The 24,695-nt window shown below is 48.3% G+C and overlaps 1 protein-coding gene and 1 long non-coding RNA gene across 11 annotated transcripts in view; one reads left to right on the top strand and one right to left on the bottom strand.

Annotated features, from left to right (window-relative positions):
- The window catches only part of DPF3 (double PHD fingers 3), a 259,210-nt gene that overhangs the window by 154,616 nt on the left and 79,899 nt on the right, over positions 1-24,695 (bottom strand). Inside the window, exon 1 of one of the 10 annotated variants that reach the window (XM_082451796.1) lies at positions 4,909-4,998. The exons of the other annotated variants lie outside the window; for them this stretch is intronic. The gene's annotated coding sequence lies outside the window, so the exon portion shown is untranslated. Of the gene's footprint in view, positions 1-4,908; positions 4,999-24,695 lie in introns of those variants that run through there. 10 annotated transcript variants of the gene reach the window in all.
- LOC309655986 lies at positions 8,165-18,028 on the top strand. Its single transcript, XR_014261107.1, has 2 exons — positions 8,165-17,227; positions 17,294-18,028. It is a non-coding gene; the product is annotated as an uncharacterized lncRNA (long non-coding RNA).

Below are 24,695 nucleotides of genomic sequence, written 5' to 3'. Positions count from 1 at the left end.
TAATTAGCCAAAAGCTTCACAGGGCTTGCTCTGTTCTCTAGAAGAAAATCAATGGCCAGGTCTCCCTAACCCATGGAAAGCAATTTAAACAGGAGAGGGGACAAACGTCCTTTTCAATGTGGTATTTCTTTTTTCTTTTATTGAAGTATAGTTGATTTACAATGTTGTGTTAATTTCAAGTGTACAGCAAAGTGATTCAGTTATACATACATATATATATATATACTTTTTCAGATTCTTTTCCATTATAGGTTATTATAAGATATTGAGCATAGTTCCCTGTGCTACACAGTAGGTCCTTGTTGTTTACCTATTTTATATATAGTAGTATGTACATGTTAACCCCAAACCCCTAATTTATCTCTCCTCTCCCCATGTGGTATTTCTTTTTAAAAAATCCCACATTGATAGGACCCCAGGGGTGACATTTGCATTAAAGTTGCAAGGGGCAGGGACTTCCTTAGTGGTCCAGCGGTTAAGACTCCTCGCTCCCAATGCAGGGGGCCCAAATCAGGGAACAGATCCCGCATGCATGCCACAACTAAGAGTCCGCATGCCGCAGCTAAGACCCAGCACAGCCAAAATAAAAAATAAATAAATATTAAAAAAAAAAAAAAAAAGTTGCAAGGGGCAGAGGAAGCTGGGAAAGGCTGGCAGCAAATGAATCATTTTGTGCAGTGGTGACCAGTGTGCCCCAGGCTGGGACAGGCACGGCCCAGCCTCAGCCATCACCTGTCTACATCAAACCAAGGGGGCTAGATTTTCCACAGGGTGATAGATGTCTTGGGCTCAAAGAAGCTGGCATAAGGCAGAGTAGAATGATGGTCTCATCAACAACTGACTTCAGGCTACTCAAGGCTGCAATCAGAAGCAGGAAAGGCAGGGGGGACAAATTGCTGGGCTCTCTGCCAGAGCAGGAGCCCCTCACGGCGTGTTGCTCGGAGCAGTGCTGGCTGCCCCGTTCTGGAGCTTTTGTGAGGGGTTTTGTGGGATCCTTAGCGATCCCTTCTGGAGTGAGAGAGCCATCCTAGCTCCGAGAGCTTTCCAGTGGCCCGCCTTGAGCATATCTGTGGAGAAATGGATTCTAGGCACCAAAGAGGATTCAGAGTGGAAAAAATAAGACTTCTCCAGAATGACTGCCAACTAGGCTCCACATGTGATTTTCAGAGCCTGTCATATCCTCTCCAAGACGCCCTGCTCCTCTTCCTCACATTTCCACCTCCCTCTCTCGAGACCTTGCCTGTTCTCTTGGATTCCATGTCCACTGTGCTAAACAGACTCCCAGCTCCGACCCCCAACCCAGACACCTAGGGACCCTCCCTCTTCATTGTCCCTGTGGTCCCATGTTCTGACCCAAGGACAAGTGTCCTGCCCTACCTCAAACATGTGTCCAAGAGTGAATCCTTCATGCCCTGCCAAAGCCTGCTCCCTCCCCAGTCCCCATAGGGGTGGGAGCGGGGACCTGAGGGAACCCTGCTCTGTCTCTTCCCAGCACCGTGTCCTTGACCCTCCCCTATCCTTCAGACCAGCTGGCACCGAATTCTTTCATGTCTCAGGGAGCTCTCCCATTCTCTCCTTTCCCACCCCGTGGCCACAGGTCCCTTCCAGCTGTAAAAACAGGACCTTGGCCCATCACAGCTATTTGTGCTCATAAACAGAGATAAGCAGAGATAAAGAGGAGCTCAGGCCTGTGGCAGATTGCTGGCCCTGCCTTCTCCCATCGGCCCCTCTTCTCTGTGGGCACCTGGCTTTCCTGCTGTCTCACTCAGCTGCCCAACTTCCACAACGGCCCACACACACACATTAAAACTCATCTACACCAATTTGCTAACTTCCTCCTGTTTGCATTTAAACACGTTTAACTCTAACTGTGGCACGGAAAGCCATCTCACATTTGTGCCGCGTTTTGTAATAATTAGCAAGCAGGGGGCAATATTTGGCAAGGTTGGGGAACCTTTTCATTTTCCTTACAGTTACACTGTTCCTAAAGCTGCCCTTGAAAGAAAACCAAGTTTAGTGTTTGCTATGGACTGAGTTGCATCTCCCCACCCCTGAAATTCACGTGTTGAAGCCCTAACCCCACAATGGATGGTATTTGGAGATGGGTCCTTTGGGAGGTAATTAGGTCATGAGAGTACAGCACCCACGATGGGATTATCGCTTTCTCTCTCCCTCTCCCTCCCTCTCTGTCTCTGTCTCTCTCTCTCTCTGCCATGTGATGACATAGCAAGAAGGCAATTACCTGCGACCCAAGAAGAGGGCCCTTACCAGACCTCACCTAGACCATGCTGCCACACTGATCTCAGACACCCCAGCCACCAGAATTGTGAGAAATAAATGTCTGTTGTTTAAGCCACCCAGTCTATGGTTATTTTGCTATAGCAACCCCAGCTAAGACAGTGTTTCTTATATAAAATAGGAAGGGATAGAGAGGATTTTAAGAGAGAGATTCAATCCCCTTCCTCCTCATTCTGTCCTCTTCCAACAAAAACAACAATACAATACAATAATAATACTATTAACAATGTCAATTTTAACTCAACTCAATGTTTAATATTTGTCTTCCCTACTAGACTACAAACTCCATGAGGGCAGGGACCACGTCTGCAGGGCCACTGCACACAGCCACTCAGATTTTGCACTAAACCACACCAGGCGCACCTTTCATATAAACTCCAGTGTGAACCGCACTGGAGCAGTGTAACCCAGCAGCCCTGCATACCTGGCTTTTTTACCGGTTCACCTCCAGCATCTAGCACAGAGCCCAGCACACAGTAAGTGCCCGATAATTCTTTGTTGAATTGCTTTCAACAACTCATATACCACTCACTTATGGTAGGAGTTTCAATCACAGCAGTAAAGCATATGGTGCATGCATGGTCTTCTGAGTTTTTTGCACATATAGGTTGGTGATTTAGATTACATGACTATCTACTTGCAACTTTAAAAAAAGTATTAAAAGAATGTTTGCAGGCACTTCCACTTAGTCCTCAGCACCCGGCCCCTGTTATTGCAGCAGTCTCCTGACTGCAATCACTATAGCTCTTCTCCTACCCAGCTGACAAAAAGAAGTCTCCCTCGAACCCAGTTTTCAATCTTGCCTGCCTCAGTACAGAAGCCAAGATGGCTCCCAATAGTGCCAAATTCTTCTACTGAGCTGTTAAGGCCCTTGGAGAGTCTTGGTATTGAGGTAGAACAGAGACTTGGAATTCGGCAGATCTGAGTTCAGCTCCACTGCTTACTGGCTACACAAACCTGGGGCAAGTTACTTACTCTCCCTGAGCCTAAATTCTCCTTCCCACAATATGGGTACATAGCTCCTACTTCAGCTCCAAGATAATTAAATGAGATAGAACCTCTGACTCACAGAGGTAAATGCCTGTAATCAGTGGTGATTCCTCTCTCCTTCCTTCAAAGAGCAGTGTTTTCTGCCACTTTATGACTTGACCCTCTGCCTGAGCAGGCTAATGCCTTCCATGTGACACACATACACACAACAGTATCACTGAGGTTGTCAGGTACCCACACAAACCTCCAACCCAAGACATTAGGCAGCAGGGTGGTGAGGCCAACCTCAGGCATCAAGGAGAGCAGAGTAGATGTTGCACCATGATCTCAGGAGTCTAAAGCCTGCCCCAGGTACAGAAACCACATCTGGCTTGTTTGCTGCTCTATCCCCAAGCCCAGCAGAGCTTGCTGTGTTGGGTTGATGATGAAGGATTGAGTGAATGAATGAATGAATGAATGAATCCTTATCTGACCTTCCTGCGTATATGAAGCAGACAGGTCTTCCCTGGACCCCAACAAAATACTTTACTCAGACGCCCCCCCCACCCCCCAAGTCTGGAATTCTTGCCTCCTGTCCTTGGCCTGGCTGATCTTACCCTGTTCAAGGACTGGCTGAAGTCCCACCTCTTCCAGGAAGCTTCCCCAGTTATTCCTGCCAATGGTTCTTGCTCTCTGCCTCTCTGAGCTCCCTAATTGTCTCACTCATGTTTGGCCAGTCTCTACCACCCCCCTTCTCTCTCCCCACCCAACTAGATTATAAACATCTTGAAGACAGGGACTAAGAGTTATATACTTGTGTGCTACCCCACCAAGCACAGTGCTGAGAATGTAGAAGCATGTGATAAATACAGATTGCTTGTTTGAAATGTCACGCCATCCTTAGCAAACTCATGGAAGCTTCACAGTTGAGGGATGCTGAGGACCTTCTTTCTCCAGATGATAATGAGGTGAGCCTGAAGTTACGTGGCTTCTCCAGAGCACAGGATTAGGCATCTGAAAACAGATATCCTATAAGTTCAAATCCTACTGAATTCTCTTCATCATCTTAAAAAGGGTCACTTCAGCTCTTGAGATTGTATTCCTCCATCTACAGTACTCACGCCAAGATGCAGAACTAACATTCCTCTTCTGTGAACTCTATAAGAAGCTCACTGAATATTGTGCTGTGCTGTCATCAGATCACCCCAGGAAGACTTGCTCCTCTTCTGCTGATGCAGGAAACACCCCTTCTGTGCTTATCAAGAATGCCGTCACCCCACCTTCCAGAAGAAGGATCTAGGGCAGAGGTTCTCAAACTTTGGTTTGTATCAGAATCAATGCGGGCAGGAGGGTGGGGTGGCATTGTGAAATTCTGATGCTGGAGGTGTGCCTGTGATCCAGACATCTGGATTTTTGACAGATTCCCCCAGTGATTCTGAGAAATATGAGACTCACTGATTGAAGGACAGCACCCCCAAACTCCAAAGCAAGGGCAAGAACAAGAGAGCCCTGTGATGCTCTTCAGCCACGTTGTAACAGCAGAGCAGGAAAGCCTGGTTAACTGACTTTAACTCAGCTTGTTTTGTTCCTGTGGGAAATTTTTTTCAGGCAGCAGACATGGATTAACCTGGCAGCACTCACCTGCAGCAGACGAGTCCCACAGAAGTCCGCACCTCTCACAAAACATCCACAAGGCCTGGTCAAGGCAACCGTATGGAGATCCTGACTTCCTTAGGGCGGTCACTCTGGAGGCGACTCTGACCTTCCTAACATCACAGGAAAGGCACCTGGGGAACGAGGGTATCGCCTTGCAAAAGCCAAGTCAAACGAAGAATTTGAACCCTAAAACTCCCATCATGACTTGAAATGCCGCTCAGTCTGACGTTCAGGCCCGCTAGATCCAATAAATCCCTTTTCCAGCATCTGCTCTGGTGAAGATTTTTCAGGGACTTATTATGCAAAGCTGCCTAAGCAAGACGGAATTTATATTGAACCGGGCCATGATTTCTGAGCTGCCACTGGGTGTTCTGATGACATACGCAACTTGGGGTTGAAGTCAAGGGGCAGCCAAGGACAGGAGACTAGAGGTAGGAGAAAAGCAGTGTGATTCCTTCCAGTAAATAATGGGAGAATGGGGGAAGGGGAGTGAGAAAAGGGGGATGCTCTGGGGGGGAGGAAGACTGTAGCTTTTCTTGTATCCAAGGTTTGCCTTTCAAATGGCATCCAGACTTGACAAAATAAATCTCTCCTCCAGAGGCTAAAGAATGTGTAGAATGCAACCAAATTTCAAAAGTGGGGGGAAAAAATTGCTTTATCTAGGGTGAAGCATACCTAGAAAGAAAACACACACCCATCACAGAAACTTCATTGATTAAGTATTTTTAGTTTCCCTGGTTCATAGACTAAGTCTTTTCTAAAATCCCAGCTATGTGCTGGACACAGGTATGCTGTCCCCCGAGTGTGATTGCCAGGAGAAGCAGACCATGGATTAGAGACAATTCTTGGACAAACATATCCTTAGACCCCATCTTTGCTGCTGGAAAATAAGAGCCTCAGTGCTGCCCTCCCCAGTAAAGTGAATATTGGTCTGGCATTTAAAACACAGCCACAAAGAACACATCCTCTGTAGTCAATTCTCGATGCAGCAGTCCAAGGGATCTTTTTAAAATGGAAATCAGATCATGACATTCTCCTCCTTAAATCCTTCCAATGGCTTTCACTGCACTTAGAATATAATTTGAACTCCTTCCCATGGCTACAGGCCCCCAGACTATCTGGCTGTGCTCACTTTTCCTACTTCATCTTGTCTCCTACCCCCCTTCCCTACTGGACTCCACCCTCACTGCACTTCTTTCTGTCCCTCTAATAAACTAAAATCATCTCATCTGAGGATTTTGCACATGCTATTCCCTGTTCCTGGTATACATTTCTCCCAGATCTTCTCATGGCTGGCTTCTCTTCAAAGAAGTCTTTTTTCACTCACCGAATCTAGGGTAGCCCAACCTACTCCACTCCTGCTCTAGCCCTTACTATCTCATATCCTATTTTATTTTTTCCATACTATTTACCACTCTGAAAAAGTCTCTGGGGCTTCCCTGGTGGCTCAGTGGTTGGGAATCCGCCTGCCAATGCGGGGGACACGGGTTTGAGCCCTGGTCCAGGAGGATCCCACATGCCGGGGAGCAACGAAGCCCGTGTGCCACAACTGCTGAGCCTGCGCGCTGGAGCCCGCAAGCCACAACTACGGAAGCCCGCGTGCCTGGAGCCCGTGCTCTGCAACAAGAGAGGCCACCATGATGAGAGGCCCACGCGCCGCAGTGAGGGGTGGCCCCGCTCGCCGCAACTAGAGAAGGCATTCACGCAGCAGGGAAGACCCAACACAGTCAAAATAAATAAAATAAATAAACAAATTTTAAAAAATAAAAAAGTCTCTGCTTTCTCTTGGCCTGCTGATCATCTCTACATAACAAAATTGTGAACTCTGGGCGAGAAGGGCCTTTATCTCCCTGATAACTGTATCCCCTACACCTAACACAGGATTTGGCACATAGGAAATGCTCGTCAGATAACACTGAACAAATAAATGAAAGATCCAAGCCAACCTGCAGCAGAGAGTTTGGAGGGTATGGAAGCCCAGCCTTCCAGAGGGCAAGAAGGTCAGTGCTCAGGAGAGGACCATGCCCCCAGCACAGGCAATGAGAATCACACCGCCACCTTCTCACTTCCGATCCTCTCACACACCCGTGACAGTGGGTGAGGGACCAAGCCTACTGTCCATACCCAAATCCTGCTCATGACCCCACAACGCCACCTATACAACCCAAAGCCTGGAGAGAAGTGGGACCAAGTGGATAAATGCTTCATGGTATCCGCCACTCCTTTCTATGCCCAAAAAGGACTTTCCAGGACTGATACTGGCACCATAAACTAGTGGTGGCCAGAAGTGGTCCCCAGAGTAACTTACTCCAGTTCCCTGAAAGGGCCTCTCTCTGAATTAACCTCCTCTGCATGTACGTTCTCAGAGAGCTGATCCACGTCCTCTTCCAGAGCCCCAAGCCCACCGGTAGTGGCAGAGGCAGGAGCAGCATGCGGGTGGGGAAGCACTGCTTGATGGGAAATCAATGGGAACTTGAAGGTCATCTGGAGGGCGCTGTCTCCCCATCATGCACCTGCTGGGATGGGATTTGTGGTCCTGACCTCGCTTGGAGACCTCTGCCCTCCTGTCAGAGTTGGTTAAAATCAGCCTGCAGAAGCAAACACCCTGCAGACCAAATGATCTCCGGGCCGTCCTTCTAAGGGACATCAAGCTAAACAAAGAAGCACTGAGTCTCATTTAACCTGCCACAAGGTTGAGAGTCACCCCAATTTCTCTTGGCAGCCCCCTGGGAAAACTGTCCCAGGCCTGCTGCTTTTGGAGGCACATACTTGTAAACCTTTTAATAAAGACAGAACAAAGCCAGGCTAACCAAGAGGCTGGTCATGTCTCCAAATTTAAATTCTCTGGTGGAAAAGGTAGAACTGTCTTGAAAACTCAAGATCAAAACTGAAAGGTGAGTACACTCTAGAAATACCTAAATCTGCCCTCATAACCGCTACATCCCAGGATAATGACAAAGGATACCAAAACCTCCACACTGCTTAAAGGAGATCTATTTTTCTTCCCATCCCAACAACTATCAGGAAACATGACTGGATTTAGAACCTGATTCTCCTTTCCTCATGGACCTATTTTCCCAAGTCCCCTTCCTTCCTTCCATCTTTCCTTCCTCCCTCCCTCCCTTCCTCCCTCCCTTCCTTCCTTCCATCTTTCCTTCCTCCCTCCCTCCCTCCCTCCCTTCCTTCCTCCCCTCCCATGCCTTTTCTCATCTTCTTCCCCCAGTCTTTCCACCTCATCAAGAGTCACTTAACATACAGAACAGGAGAAAAGCATTCAGCCCACATCTCCAACCCAAAAGGTGAAGATGAGTCTGGTATAAAAATGAGGACGAGACACCCTCAACATATTTACAGAAGGATGACAAAATGATAATGATCATAAAAATAATAGTGGCAAGGTTTCCATTTGTTGGGCACTTACTATGTGTGCCAGGCACTGTTCTCAGCACTTTACATGTATAATCTCATCTCATCCTCACAACAACCCCATCCTTCTATTTCCCCCTATTTCACAGATTAGGAAACTGAGGCTCAGAGTTTTAAGCGATGTGCCTAGGGTTCTAAGTGGCACTGTGAAGACAGAAGCCCAGGCAATTTCAGTCTTGCTCTTGGCTGCTACACTATCAACCTCCCACAGGGACACCACCGCCCTTTCACGGTGAGTTGAGCCTCCAGAACTGGAATGACTTGAACAATACTTCTTTTTTTGGAGGCACCTGGTTTCTCTAAGAGCATCACCGATTTGCTGGGTAATCTTAGCTACTTCTCTTTTTGGGGCCTCAGTTTCCCAAACTGCCAAACAGTCCAGAGGTAAACTTTCCAGTCACAGAGTCATCCTCAGTAACTCAAGAAGTAGGTTGGTTACGGGGCTGCCTGAGAAGATACCATCAGAGAAAGACAAAATGTCATGGTGTAGTTTAGAAACCACAGCCATCCCGAAGGTGGACAAGTGGTGATGGGCTCTGAGAGGCCCTGTGGGTCTGAGCATCTACTGAAGGGAGGAAAAGAAAGATGCCAGGTTATCATAAACTAGGGTCAGAGTTAAGAACCCCAGAGCGTTAGAGACCATCTGGTCTGATGCCTTTGTTGTACTGCAAGGAAAACCAACAACCAGAAAGGTGAGGTGACTTCCTCCAGTCACACGGGGGCAGGGCTGAGAGTCAGTCATCAGCCTCCAGGCTCCCAGCTCAGGGACTTCTCCACTGTTTACAGTAGGGGTCCGCAAACTGCAGTCCCTGGGCCAAATCTAGCCCACCGTGAATTTCTATAAATAAAGTGTAATTGGAAGACAGTCACACCTATTCATTTATGTATTGACTATGGCCACTTTCATGCTATTGTGGTAGAACTGAGTGGTTCCAATGGAGATCGCATGGCCTGCAAAGCCTGAAATATTTACCTTCTGGATCTTTACAGAAAAAGTTTGCCAACTCCTGGTTTACAGTATAAGCCTTGAATAATGAAAAGACTCCACCTTTGGAATGAAAGAAAATAGAATGGGAGGCCAAAGAGTCTTAAGCAGATAGTTTTACAATTATCCCAGCTGGGTACAACTTAATAAAAACCCATAAATACAGCTAATAATAAGGAAAACAAGCACTAGCTCACCCTACCTATTTAATAATTATCATTAACCACAGCAAGTAAAACTCATCACTGAACATTTTTTTCTAGCCTCCCTTGAAAGCCCTTTTTCACTTAGGAAATACTCTCGGCCAATGGGCAAAATGATGCTTCATACAATTGCACGGACTTCATTTCCTCCTGATGAGTTAACGACTATTGCTGAGGCAGTGGGGGAATTGAGAGCCGTGCCCCTCCCTGGGGTGCTGTCTGTCAAAGAGGAGGTGTTAAAACCCACTCGCCCCCCCTCACTCTGAATAAAATCGTCAGGAAAAACCAGGCACAGCAGAGACTCTCATTTATGCTTCTTCTGCCCCTGGTGCTTCCCTGCCTCTCTCATCCATCTCTCTCTTCTCCAAAAGTGGTCAGGATCAGCATAAGGCTGACAGAAGCATCCCAGCCCTTGGCTGTTTTGATGAGGATGGTCCATCCCATGGAACAGAGGGATGGTGCTTGGCCCCTGATAGGCTGAGGCGGGAATCAAGGCTGGACCTCCGTTCTAGGTCAGAGTTGGAACTTAATCACTGTGGGTAGGCAAGTCTCTCAACCTCTCTGGGCCCTGGGCTCCCATCTGTCAAATGGAGAGAATCATCCTCACATATTCCAAATGATGGAATATGGACAGAGCCAAATTAAGGGACAAGGCAGGTCAGCCAGGCAGCACCCTGGGTCCAATCTCTAAGTCATACTAAAACACCATCAGGAATGTAGAAAGCTGGAGAGGCTTATATTTACCAGCATTACCTCAGGCAGAGAACTTCAAGAAGTAGGACCTGGTCTGTGTGGAACAGTCCTGGTTCCCATCGAGGTCCTGGCATAACTGCTCATAACTCATGCTTTCCCTCTCAGAAGTGCCTCTGCTTGGCTGATAAATGATCAGGTCACCCTACTGATAAGCTGTTTAGAGTCAGAGAACAGTGAGATCCCCCCACCCAGAACATGGTCAGTGATGGCAGGAAATGGGCTTCTAAGGAAGACATGTCCAGTTTGGTCAAGAATTGGGGTGCAAGTCAGGGGCCAGAAGTGAATTGTTTGGGACAAGAAAGGAGAGGTTGCCTCCAGTGACCCGGCTTCTCTGGTGGCCCCTCAGCCAGCCCTTTGCCTCTTCTTATATTTGTTAAATAAATATTTAGAGAATATCAGCCCTGGAGAGAAGAGGGGGCTTCAGAAAGTACTGTAAAAGCAGCGATGTACCAACAGGTACTTACCACCTGCCTGCACTGCTAAGTACCTGATCTAAAATCCCCAGGACCAGGTCCAGTCCAGGCCCTTCACTGAGCCCAACCCTGACTCGTTCTGGGGACCTGAACCCAAGCGAAGCTCAGAGCCTCCTTTTCTTCTTAGAAACTCCTTCCCACGGGGGCTGCACCTCGTCCACCAATCCTGCTCAACCCCAGGGATGCACGTGGCCGTGCTGTGTTCTGGGAACTCCGTCATTAAGCGAGCTGAGAGGCAAGCGAAAAGAAAGAAAGGTCCAGAAGAGCCACCTTGAGCCAGAGGCTGACGTCTGTGGGGGAAGAAGGACGGGCAGGGCAGTTGATTAGAGAAAAGGCAACAGAGGAGGAAGAGGAGGGGGAGGAGGAGGCCGGGGACAGGAGTCAATATTGCAGAAAGGGAGCAACCTGGAGCACCTGCCTGCCCCACAGTCATCAATATCTCTTCTGAGGACAGGTTATCTGGGGAATTTATGCTCTCTAATAATTACCTTGCAGAGGGTTCCACTTATCTTACCAGAAGAATCTGCCAGTTGCCAGACAACACAGGGTTCTGGTTAATTCCACCCACCCTGCCCTCCACCTCTACCCAGCCCTCCCAGCTCCCCAGCTCCAGTCCTCTGACCTCTAACCTTTCCTCACCTCTCTGGCCTGGGGGAAGTTGAGGGTAGAAGAGTCTCAACAACTTCCAGCAGATTTAAAGGCTCACTGGAGCTGACCGAGGAGGTTGGTGGGCTGTCCCGTGTTGATAGACATGAGAGATAAGTTGAGGCCAGGCCAGGGGATGCAGCAAAAGGCTACACAGGAAAAGCAGAAGCAATGTTTTGGGGCAGACTGACTTAAATATTTTTGTCTTCAGTTGACTGATGCCAGCAGATCTGGTTAGCATTAATTTTTTTTTTTTTTGTCTTCACATCCCTCCTCAAAGCCTTCTGTCCCCACCCCCAGCCCTCCGATGATGGCTCCCTCCAGTAATGGTCTGGCCATTTATGCAGTAACCATCACATGCTGCCTTGGGGGGCCGGGGTCTCTATAAACACATGTCCCAGCCCCAACTGTGAGCTCCTGAGAGCAGGCCTTGGTTCAAGCCCCCTTGTGCCAGCATCTGCTCCTGAGCCTCAGCAGTACCACTGACCGGGCCAGGCACTGTTCTAAGCGCTTTAGAAATAGTGATACGGACTTCCCTGGTGGCGCAGCGGTTAAAAATCCACCTGCCAATGCAGGGGACACAGGTTCGAGCCCTGGTCCGGGAAGATCCCACATGACGCGGAGTAACTAAGCCCGTGCGCCACAGCTACTGAGCCTGCGCTCTACAGCCCGCGAGCCACAACTCCTGAAGCCCGTGCGCTTAGAGCCCGTGGTCTGCAACAAGAGGAGCCACCGCAATGAGAGGCCCGCGCACCGCAACGAAGAGTAGCCCCGGCTCGCCTCAACTAGAGAAAGCCCGCGTGCAGAAACAAAGACCCAACGCAGCCAAAAATAAAAATTAATTAATTTAAAAATAATAATAAACAGTAAAAAACACAGACGAAATCAAATTTATTAAAAAATATTAAAAAAAAAAAAGAAATAGAGATGCATTTCATCTGCACAATGGCCCCATGAGAGAGATGCTCTTCCTATCCCCCATCATTCAGGTGAGGACACTGGGGCTCAGACAGCTTAAGTCACGAGCCCAAGATAACCTAGGGAGTGGCCGAGTCAGGATGTGAGCAGGCCATCTGTCTCAGAACCTCCGCTCTTCAGCATTCCACTCATGCTGCCTTGACAGTAAATGTTTGCCGATCCATCGGAACATTTTATATTGTACCTACCCACTTACTTACGCTACTCTTTTCTAAAATGATAATTTTTATTAAAGTGATAATAAGAACAGCCATCAGCTAACAGTCATTGTGCATGTGTAGTTGCACATGTGTAGGTGCCCGTCCGCCCGTCCACCCTGCAGGGAGACGCCATTATTCGCCCCATGCTCGGCTCCAGCCGCCTGTCTGCCCCAGAGACACCAACCTCCTCCTCGCTCAGGGCCTTTGCACCTGCAGCTCCCTCTACAGGCACCCTCTCTTCACCGTCACAGGGCTGGCTGCCTCTGCTCCTCCTGCTGCGCTCAGCCCACCCCCTCAGAAAGGCCCTCCCCGAATTCCCGACCCACAGCACCCATTCTTAACCCACCTCTCTGGTTTATGGCCTTTTCAGCACCTTGCCAACTATCAAAACTTATTTTATTTATATTTACTTGCTACCTGTCTTCCCCCCACTAGATACGTCAGCTCCCGGGGAGAAAGGCTGGTCTGGTTTGTTCACCCCAGTATTCCCTGTGCCTAAGACTGGGTACCTGGCAGAGAGGAGGCACTCAATAAATATCCCGTAGGCACTGGATAAATGATATACCACTGGGCCTTACGGAACACATGGCGGCTGCTCAGTTGGACACTTTCATGTAAACCCTCCGATCTGTTCAATTTTCATTTATTGAGCCTTTACAGTGTACCAGGAATCTTGCTGAGTACTTAGTATTTCATTGTACCCCACTATGAGACAGAGAATGTCTTTACCATCCCCATTTTACAGATGAGGAAACTGAGGCTTAGCAAGGTCACACATTCACCCAAGACCACACAGAAGCAGGGTGAGTTCAGTCCCCGTTCTGTCTGCCTCCTGAGTGTCTTGCATTGGCCCTTCTAGGTTCTCTCTGCCATACTTCTTCGGGCTGAGTCCCCCCAGGAGTCCTGTATGGTCAGCCACTTGCTCCCTCCCGTCTGCTTCTGGTGGCCTGGGCCAGCGGCAGATCAGAGAGAAGGAAAAGAGTGAGATGGGGTGCTTAATTCCCCCAGTCGCCTCCTCACTGGGTCACTGTGGCGTGACTGCAACATCTACTGACGGTCCCAGCTCCTGTCGGGCAGCCCTCTCCACACAGCTACCCCCTGCCATCCCAGTGACCTTCCCCTCTCCCCTTGACCTCGTCCTGGGGTGCTGCCATCCCCTTGTATGCTTCCCTGTCCGCATTTTCATAAATAGCCATCTTATTAAACACTCCTCGTTTCCTCCGGGGCAGTCTGCGGCTTTCTGCTGGAACCCTGAAACACAGAAACGCCTCCTCCTCCAGTCCCCCCGCCATGGCCACTGCCCCCTCTGCTGCCCCTGCTCACTGCGGCTGCCCCCGCCAGGCCCTTCCTCACGGCCTGGGGGCTGTCTCCCTCCAAGACCTATAAATAAACGTTGACTTGCTGGCTGGAAGGTTTTCCTGGCAGCCTCTGCTCTTTGCCAACCACTGAGGCAATACTGGGGGGAAAGGGGCGCTCCAGGGCAGCCCTGCAAGGACCACAACAAGCTGTTGCCTGGGACAAGAACGAAAGCAGAGGTTATCGGGTCCAGGGTAGGGGTCTCCTTTGCTGGGCTCAGGCTTCTCCTGGGCAGGCTGTTGGGGACCCTGCAGATGATGCACCAGTAACTCAAACAAAGCCAACCTCCCAACTTCAGTGATCACAGTACCACCTGTCGGGCCGCCACAGTGCGGCAGGTACAGAACTCAGCTGCCATGTGCAGACGTTCGCCCTAAAATCAACAGATGAGGAAACTGCAGCTCAAAGAGGACAGAGCATTTAACCAAAGCTACTAAGCGGTAGAGCTGGGATTAGAATACAGGTCAGTCCGAGGCCACAGACTTTAACTTCCCACCAGTCCACGCGTTCTCACAGCCCAGCGCTTCACTCCGCAGGAGCGCCACAGACTCGAACCCAGTCCAGGCAGGCAGCTCAGAGTCACTGGCCGCCCATGGCCAGACGGGAGTCGGGTGGAGTGGGGTATGGGCTAGGGAAGGGTGTGGAGGGCCCCGTGCTGCCTGGAATCACTTTGTCCAAGGGGCATGGCATCGCTTGGCCACAGCGAGCACTGACCAGCCGGGGGTCGGGAACCTGCAGAGCCACCAGGAAGCTGTGTGCTCGTCCTGGGACACCAGCATTTCAACAAAACCTGACGCAGGCTCGGACCTTCCACGCCCCTGCCCTGGACAGTCATGAGGCAACTGTGAAGGGGAAGGTGGAGGGACCAGGTGGAAACAAAAAGGGAGGAAGTCTCCTTGCTGTGGGACCTGATATTCCCCATTCCCCCAATTCAGGGACTAAAGACTTTGTTTGTTTTTTGGAAGGCAATGGCAAAAAAAACACATTTTTGGTCTTGGGAGTGATTTTTTGGAGGACACGCACTCATGAGGATGCACACACACACACACACACACACACACCAGCTCTGTCACCACACAGCCCAAAATAGTCCACGCTTTGGTCCTGGCTGCTGGGCTCCTGGAGAACCCAGCTCGGCACAGCCTCCTGACCTCGGTCCACATGACTGCTGGCCTGCTAGTTCCCCAGAGTAACAAAGCACTCCCAGGACCCGGCAGCAGTGACACCTGCTCCTCCAGACCATTCCACCCCCACCAAGCTCGGGTGTCGCCGTGGCCCTGTCTGATGTGTCCTGACAGGAAAAGGTCCAATTAGCAGAAGCCATTTCCAGTGACCCAGCGTGAGATGGGGCCCAAATCTCCAGAGCCGTCCTGAATCTCCTCTCCCCCAGTCCCTCCAAATCTGAAATCATTGATGTGACGTCTCTAGGTGAATGGCTCCCACAGCATTTTATAGACTGTTTGGAAAACACCTAGAACAGAAAATGTCCTTTAAAAAATATATATATATTGAAACACACAAAACTTGTTCTAAATCTGTGTACTACTGTAATTTGAATACTCTCACTCTAATCAAAAACACTCCCTGCCCTTCCCTTTAAACACCAACAATTTAATCTCCCCTAAAGATAGGAGAATGGCAAACATGATTAGACCCAATTAATATACAGAGAAACTGAGAACAAAAGAAGGAAAATCAATAGAATTGCCTTGCTCTGACCAGTGCTGCAAACGAAGTAATAAGTTGAGGGAGATTTGGAGAGGAAGGAAACCAAAACTGTCAGACAGCAGTCATGAGGCAATTTAATGAAGCAGCAGCGGCCCATAGGAACTGGCTGGGCAAAGAAGACCACTATGGCTGACAAGACATTCCTGGGGATGGTAGGAGGGGCAGAGACAGCTGGGGTCACTTGCCTTCTATTCATTATCTGCCATGAGGTTCATCCGTGGTAAACTCTCTGTCACAAAAGCAAGACATAAAAGAAAGCAAAAGCGAGGAAGCACCCACACAAGCTGGCAATCTATTAGGGACGTAGGTAATTTCTAAGCAGGCAAAGGCCATGTGGGTTCCCCCGACAGCTTCACACTAAGTTTAAATCCACCATCACTCTCCTCCCATCTCTCTTCCATATTCAGGGAGGAAGAAAGGAAATTAATAAGCCCACACCCAACTCCCACCCTAGTTGGGCCCTTTGGAGCACCCAAAGATGGGGTGAGAGAAGCCCCAGGAAAAGGGAGACCTTGAGAGATCACCATCCCCACCTCCTGCTTGGTGCCTGGAGCTCTGTTGGAGAGAAGACACCAGCAAACTCAACAAGAATTTAGTTGGGCCCGCCCACAAGTCCAGGCACAAGATGCTAAGTGAGATAGCCAGCTCCATGTTATCTTTGCACCAGCAGGAGTAAATTCCTCTCTGTCCAGCTGGGTTTCCTGACAGCCCCTCAGTCTACCCTGCCACTCCTGGATGGGGGTTCACAAAGCTGTTCCTGGACTATCTGAGTGACAGCCATTCATTCACTGAGCCAGTAAGTGTGTCAGGAGTGCCTACTCCATGCATGCCACCCCACTGAGAGGCAGCAAAGCATTTCAGTGAAGGGCTGGGCGCTGGCATTAGGAGGCCAGGTTTGAGTCCCGGCTCCTCATGTATTTGTTGTCTGACTTGTTGACTTGAGCTTCACTTTCGTCATCTGTAAAATGGGGATAATAGGACCGTCTTCGTAGATCACTGAGAACAGATGAGATAACCTCACTGCGAGCAATGAGTAAATACTAGCTGTTGTTACTGTGAGTTGGGTTCTCACCTCCACTCGCTGCTACCACCAGTGGCAGAAAAGACAGCTGGCGTCACTCTCAGACAGGACTGTCTGTTCCACTAGGCTCTCTGTCCACAAGGATGAAGAGCAGCAGAATGTATTAAAAAATAAAATAGCTCAATGCCACTGGCTCAGATAGCACCTCCACCACCAGTCAGCTGTCTAGCCAATAGGATCAGTGCTCAGAAGCTCAACCGTGAGTGTGTGGTTGATTCAGTACAAACCATCCGCACCAGCAGGAACCTATCTCATAGCACAGATCTTCTCAGTGGTGGGTCAAGGGCTTCTATCCCCTTTGCTTAAAGCGCACTTGGTCACAAAAGAGGAAAAGGCCTTAGCAGGTTGGAACTTTGGAATATTCAACAGGACATGTGGAAAGGTGGTGCAGTGGTTTCCTATTGCTGCTGGATGTAACAAATGATGACAACTTAGTGCCATAAGAAAACACAAATTTATATCTGACAGTTCTGGAGGTCAGAACAAATGATGACAACTTAGTACCATAAGAAAACACAAATTTATATCTGACAGTTCTGGAGGTCAGAAGTCTGAAATGAGTCCTAGAGGGTTAAAATCGAGGTGTAGTCAGGGCTATGCTCCCTCTGGAGGCTCTAGGGGAGAATCTGTTTCCTTGCCCTTTCCACCTTCTAGAGGCCGCCCGCATTCCTTGGTCTGTGGCTCCTCCCTCCACGGCACCACTTCGATTTCTGCTTCCCCTGTCACATCACCATCTCTGACTCTGACCCTCCTGCTTCCCTCTACAAGGACCCCTGTGACTGCGTCGGGACCACCCACATAATCCAGGATAACTTCCCCATCTCAAAGTCCTTAATTTAATCACATCCGCAAAGTCCCTTTCCCCATATTCACAGGTCCCAGGGGTTAGGGTGTGGACATCTTTGAGGGGCCCCTAGTCTGTCCGCCAAAGGTGGGTTCTGCTGCAAAGGGCACTGGAGAACTGTTACAGCAACAGTGAGACTGTGAAGAGTAAGGTTCCTCCCTAAACTCAAGAATATTGAAGGTGTACACCTGAAACTTATACACTATTGTACATCAACTATAGTTCAATTTTAAAATAAATTAATAAATAATAAAAATAAAAAGAATATTGAAGATGTCCTACTTTGAGAAAAAAAATCTAATTAAAGTGGAAGGCATATGGTGCCTAAGGGCACGGGCTTTGGACACCCAGCCCTAGCTCCATTACTCAGTGTCTGTGTCAGCTTCTATTTCCCCAACTAGAAGTATGTACTAACTTACCACTTATATCATAAGGAATAAAGAATGAAACACACCCTTCTCTCTACGCTGGGTTCACAATAAATGCATAGTGAATGGCAATCAATGAGCTACCCACTAGTCCCATTGGTCAGTTACTCTGCTCTTATCAGCCCAGTCACTAAATAAACCAGTTTGACATGAACTACTTGACTGTCAGCAAATACCAGCAGGCCCTGTCAGGCCCTAGGAAGCAGAAGGGCCACTCAGCCCAACGCAGACTGACCCTATGAGGCCAGAGGGGCCCCAGCAGAGACACCCAAAGACCTAAATTCATGCTCAGAATTTCCTAGTCGGGACATAGTCCAGAAACAGGGATCTCAGTTTACTTTCTGCAGAAAGAAGAGTGTGAGGCCCAAGTACTCTTCTCTTCCACAAACTCATACTCCATTCCCCTATGTGTCTTTTTCTCTTACAGATAATTGCGTATTGTTTTAGTTTGTATTGTGATCAATTTGGGCTGCAGGTTACAGTCAACAGTTCCCATTATGAATCTTTCTACCTTCCCATTTTGTAGATGGGCAAACTGAGGCCAGGACCCAAGGAAAAAAGGACTTTATCTTACAACATCATCGTGAGTCACTTGATTCCTTCACTGAAGTATCTCAAGTGAGGTTAAAAAGAGTTTTAGAATTTGAATCTCAGATCTCCTGCTAAATTAGCTGCGTGACTTCAGGAAAACTGTATAACTTATCTGAGCATCCCTTTCTTCATCTGTAAAGGAGATAGGAAAATTTGCCTTTTACATGGTTGGATGGTTAAATATCACATAAAACCCTCAGCACGTCAGATTTATGGAGCCCTTACCGTGTTTTAGACACCTTGAGAGGCATTGTGCATATTAATTTATTTAATCCTTACAACAACTCTATGAGGTAGGTTTTGCTTATTATTATTATTATTTCTGTTTTCCTAGAAAGTAGACCTCTTTGGGGGCAGGGATATTCTTTACATCTTCAGCCCCTAATTCAAATACCCTGTGAGTGCTAAATGTAATCTATAAATACTGTTGCTGATAAAAAGAACTGAGAGGTCAGTTGAGTCTAGAATCATCCCCAGAAGGTTTTATGAAGGTAGAATCTGAAAGGTAGGTAGAATTAGAGAAAAGGAAAAAGGAGAGAGGGTAGGTCTTCCCAACAGGGTAAGGTGAGAAGCAAGGCATGTAGGGGATAGGACTAAGCATAGCACCTGGATCGGACACTAAGTAAAATTGCCTTCCTGCAGCTGCAGAGTCTGCTAGGATACACTCATTGACTTGCCTTGGCCAGTAGAATACAATGGAAGCTAGGCTGTGCCAGTTCCAAGCCCAGGCCTCAGGAGGCCTTACAAGCTTCCACCCTGCTCTCCTGGAAGCCTGCCTAGTTGCTTGGCATGTGAACAAGAGTGGGCTAGCCTGTGGGAGGGTGAATATAGATGTGGAGCAGAGATAAGCCATCCTGGCTGAGGCTCTTCTGCTCCAGCCAGCCCACAACCTACTCAGCAGCTGACCAGAAACACATAAGTGAGCCCAGCCAAGATCAGAAGAACCACCCAGCTGAGCCCAGATCAAGCTGTTGACCCACAGAATAGTAAGCAAAATAAATGGTTGCTCTTTGAAGACACTAAGCCTTGGGGCGTTTTGGTAAGAAGCAAAACTAATAGGAACCAGTGTCTCTTTCATCTTTACGTCCTCAATAGCCAATACAAGGCCTGGCATATAACAGTTACATAGTAACTGCTTCATGAATAAAGTATTGAATCAATAAATCAATAAAACTGTGAATTAATGAATGACATGCTGGAAAGTTGAAACTATGTCAGATCGCATAATTCTATTGAGATACCTTGGTTTAAGGAATATTCTCAAATTGGGTTGTGAGATACTTAATAAAAAGACCCACTTCCTTTCTTCTTCTCAGACAACATTCTTTTTCACCAAGTTTAGTCAAGTGAAAAAGAAAGTTTCACCTGAAGTTATAATGTAGGGTACGGTGATTAAAAAACTAGACTAGCTGTTTAGAGATTTGAGTTCTAGACTCAACTTTTCCAATAACTGCAAGACTTTACTAATTCTCTTAATTACCATTTCTACCTCTGTAAAATAGATATTAAAAAGAAAATGACCCTCCCCTGTCATCCCCTCACTGAGTTGTTGTAGCAAATGAGATAGAATGTGAAGGCTCTTGGGTGCTTTTCGCCATCAATAATTCTACTTCTTAATAAGCAGAGTTTTACTTATTGACAGTTTCAATTGCTTTTATAAATATATCCTTCTATAAGCTCCATTTACCCGTTCTCTATCTTTCTTCCCACATTTTGCTCTCTGGTAGCCATCTTTCCAACAACAACAAAAACAAGGTAGGAAACAGTTAAAATTATCCTTGATGGTGAGGGGAAAACTGTTGCTCAATCCAAGAGGTGGTATTTCTGGCACTGAGGATTCCATGTGACTAAGGTCAAACCTGACACCTGCCTGATTTACTCTCTGGGACCAAAGTCCCAATAGAGAACTCTGGGTCCCCACTAGGCCACACCAGGGGCTGCCAGCTGCTGAGGATACAGCCTGGTCCCACTCTTCTTCCAGCAGCTTCTGCCCAGGGTGGAAAATGAAAGTCTCCAAATTCCAAGTAGGGCTCTTCCAACAGCCTCAGTTCCTGCCTTGGGCCCAGTCACGGGATCAGTGTAGCCGAGTTCCAAGCCCAAGTCAGGCACTGTTGAAATGAGTCTTGGCGACCCCTCCTACAATGGCAGGACCAGGTTGGAAGTTCACAGAGTTCTCTGAGCACTTTGTGACCCTCTTGGTTTACTGCCCTCTCCCAAACTGCAAAACCTTTGAAAGTCATAGTTCTGCGGTGAGCGTCAGGTTTCCTTAGACCCAAGCGTCTCGGAGCGTAGAGGAGAGATAGTCTGTGCCCACTAAGCCCTGTGCTACACTCATCCTGTGCCTGATGAGGGCTGGACAGAGGTCAGGGGTGGTCGCTACTCAAGCCCGGCGGGTAGGGCTGAAGAGTGGGCAGCTCTGGTCCTGCTCAGTGTCCTGGGTCTCGACACAGAGACGGTGCATCAACCCATCCTCCCTGTGCTGGGCTTGGGTTATCTGTCTGCCAAGCTGCCATTCCACCTCCTTCCAGTAACAACACTTCCGATTTCCTCCAGGCAACCAGCTTTCCCCACCATCAGTTGAATAAAATCAACCCCACTTCATCCCTCAACTTTAGAGACAGGCTTGTGACCCAGCCCTGGCCAGTGAGAAAACCACCTCCCCAGGCCTTAGTGATTGCTTCAAAGATGAATGAACATGTGGTCCAGGGCGGGCAAACTTGGGCCAGACTTGGAATTGCTGTGAGAAAGAGGCACTTACTTTCTCTTGGTATGGAAAAGCTAACACACTGTATATCCGAAGCTGCTGGGAGACTCCCATGAAGCAGACCTCTCTGCAAAGGAGATGTAGAGGAAAGCAGAACTGAGAGAGAGGGGAGGTGGAGGGAATCCTGATGACCTAGGTGAGCCCCTAGATCCAGGCCCAAATGAAGCAGATGTACTACCGAACTTTTAGTTCCATGAGCCCCTACATTTCTCTTTGTGCTTAAGCAGTTCGAGTTGAGTTTCTTGCCATTTGCAACCTTTAAAAGCCCTGACTGATGCACATTCCGGAGTCTGGTTTTACCAAGACACTCTAGACAAGGCTGAAGAAGAGGCCAGGGGCCCCATCCAAACAGCTCTAGGCCACTCCAACCCAAATGCTTTTGAGATAAAGATGGTTCACTATGGCCATCAGGTGCCACACATCAAACCTGAGAGGTCAGAGCCAGAGAATGTTATATATGGCAGCTCAGTAAACTGCACTCTCCAGCTCACCACAGTCCCCACCACTCCCTATTGTATTTAACAAGCCCATTTTCCTCATTTACTTTACCTGCCTTGTCTCCTTAAATGGATGGATGGACGGATGGATGGATGGATGGATGGATGGATGGTTGGATGGATGAATGTATAGATCAGTTAATCAACCAATGGATGAACTGATGGATGGATGGTAGATGGGCAGACAAGCAAGTGGTTATGTATTTGCAAACTGAGCCTACCTACAAATAGGCATGAGACAAAGAATAATACCCTCAGGCCACTGCATTCAGGGATCACTTGATAATACGGGAAAGGAAATAACCACATGCTTAATTCCATGTGGCTTTCGTCTTTGGAACACTAGGGGACAAGACTCTCTGGGTAGCGTTCACCCCGCAGTTATTCTCCTCCCTCCCAAGCCAGGGTGGTTAACATAATCCCACCGATACTGCGGCACAAGAAGGAACCATTCCTGGCATTCACGGGCAGCTACATCACATGAAAAACTGGCCCAAGGCAGTGGCCTCTCCTCAATCCTCAGCATCTACTCAGATCTGGGCAGCAGCCACACAAACAGAAAGAGTTACTGAGGATGCGGGCGCTGTGCTTTGGTGTCTGGACTTGGAGTCATTGCAGGCAGACGTCCACAAATGTATCTGTGAGGCTCGGGCCTTGAAGCAAAGATATGAGGAGTCCAGGGTGGCTATGGAGGGACACTAAGTGGCTCAAAGAACTAAGAAAAAAAAAAGAGAGATAGCAGCTAGAGAGATAAGGCTCAGAGCAAGGACAAGGCCTGTTCCTCTGCCCCCTGGCCGAAGGCATCACCATGACCTCAGGGAGGTAACTGGTGATTCACACAGAACCACACTGTGAACCACTCACTGTGGTTGTGTGCTCACAGGCAATCACTTAGGAAACCATATACCATTGACTCCACTATGAACCATAGTCCCCCTTTCATTGTCTTTGTGAAGTCATCTCAAAGTTCTGAGCAAAAGAATCTTTCCAGGGATTACTGAGGGCTGATCCCATAACCAGGTAGGTTCAGCTGTCTCTTTGCTTGGGACGTGGATGCCCAGCGGGGACAGACCAGGAAAGCAGCACCTATACTCAGCGCACCTGGACAAGGCACAGTCATGCTGGGTAAGCCACCACAAAGGTGAGACACAAACACAAAACGTGAGGCTCTGCATTTCATCTCTCCTTACAGCCAGGAAATGACTGCTTACAAGAGTGGGAGAAAATAGAGCTACACACATAACTAGTCCAAGGACATAAAAGAAGGGTAGCTGCTGGGGAGTAAGAAGTACTAGTTTCCTTGGGAATAACCCTTGATGGTGTATACCATCCCTGCCAGGCATCCACCTTCAGGATGACTCAGTCCCAGAGCCCAGGAATCACAAGTATCGAATGAGCCGTGTAAAATAAATTGCCAAAGAGGAGCAAAGGGAATGGCACCAACAAATGGCAGCATGTGGGTACCAATCAGCAAATGTGCCATTGCCTGTGGCTAACAGGAACAGCTGGTGTGCAGGAACAGCTGGTGTGCAGGACCGTCATTGGCCCCCTGGGACACTATGAAACAGACAAGGCACACGGTCTCTGCCCTCAATATGCTTGTATTTGAGAGAGACTACAAGACCAGTGAGTATACAGTCACAGTAAAACACATACAACCTGGGAGTCAGGAGACCTGGATCTCATCCCGCTCTGTTGCTTTGGGTGTGAAGTTCATCACTAAGTTTTCTGGGCTTCAGTTTCCTCATTTGTAGAGTGAGACCCCTCACAGCTGGTCAGTTCTGAGTGTTCCTGGTTCTCAGATTGGCTGATCTCCAAGGACTTGCCCAGTGTTCATACATTATGCTTTTGAGAGTCATGTATAAATCAAATTTCAGAGTTAACTTCCGGGATTGGGCGCAAAGGTGCTGAGCCCCCAACCCCTCGCATCAGCACACACCTCAAGGCACACGCCCCCAAGCAGCCCCAGGCCTGAGACACACTTTTGATTGCCCCTGAGCACATGGACTTTCAGCCCTGGGTGTTTGTTTTAATTCATCAGGAGGAAAGAATTCGGATTCTTTTTAAAATATACACAAAGGGAATACATTTGTTTATTTTACAGAATGTATTTTCAGATACAACTGGGTGAGAAGCAAGGCTAAAGACCACTCTTTTCTCTTGGTTCATGAGAGTATAATTCCTCCATGGCGATTTCTCCAAATGGCAGAGATTTTCAGTCTCCTGTCCTCTGATCTGTCTCGTTCGCTACCCTGTTCATGGGGAACTGTCACATCATCCTTCGGGACCTCGGCACTCCAATAACCGCATCCTGCCACCATCAGCCCTGTGGGGATGCAGGGTACCTGCCCACTGCCCACCTTTCTACCTACCCTGCCCTGTAAGGTCACCAGATAAAATAAGAATTCCCAGTTAAATTTGAGTGTTAGATAAAGAACATAAATTTTTAGTATAACATTTGCCTTTCCAGGTGGCAAAACTGAGGCAGGTTCCTTCCGAGGATAGAAAAGATCTTCTCTCCTTCTAAGCTTGTTTACAGAATCTCAGCCCAGTGGCCCTCATGTCGCCTGGCTTCAGTGAAGCCTGCCTTTGCTTCTTTAAGGGTGAACTGTGAAGGCCATGGCCTCTGAGGTTCATGGTAACATAGGTAGTCATCCCATTCAGATGCCAATGGTGCTTGGTCAAAAAAACTGCTATGGCTAGAGTCCAAAACATTTCTACACATAACTACCAGCCCCAGTGCAGAAGAGTCTGGTGAGAGGGGGAGGTGGGAGAGAAGGAGAAATGTGAGACAGGTATTACCCTAAAAATCTCCAAGGG

This window comes from Balaenoptera physalus, assembly GCF_965194825.1.
Source record: "Balaenoptera physalus genome assembly, chromosome: 2".
Classification (NCBI taxonomy): domain Eukaryota; kingdom Metazoa; phylum Chordata; class Mammalia; order Artiodactyla; family Balaenopteridae; genus Balaenoptera; species Balaenoptera physalus.
This window is presented reverse-complemented; position numbering and strand designations above follow the sequence as displayed.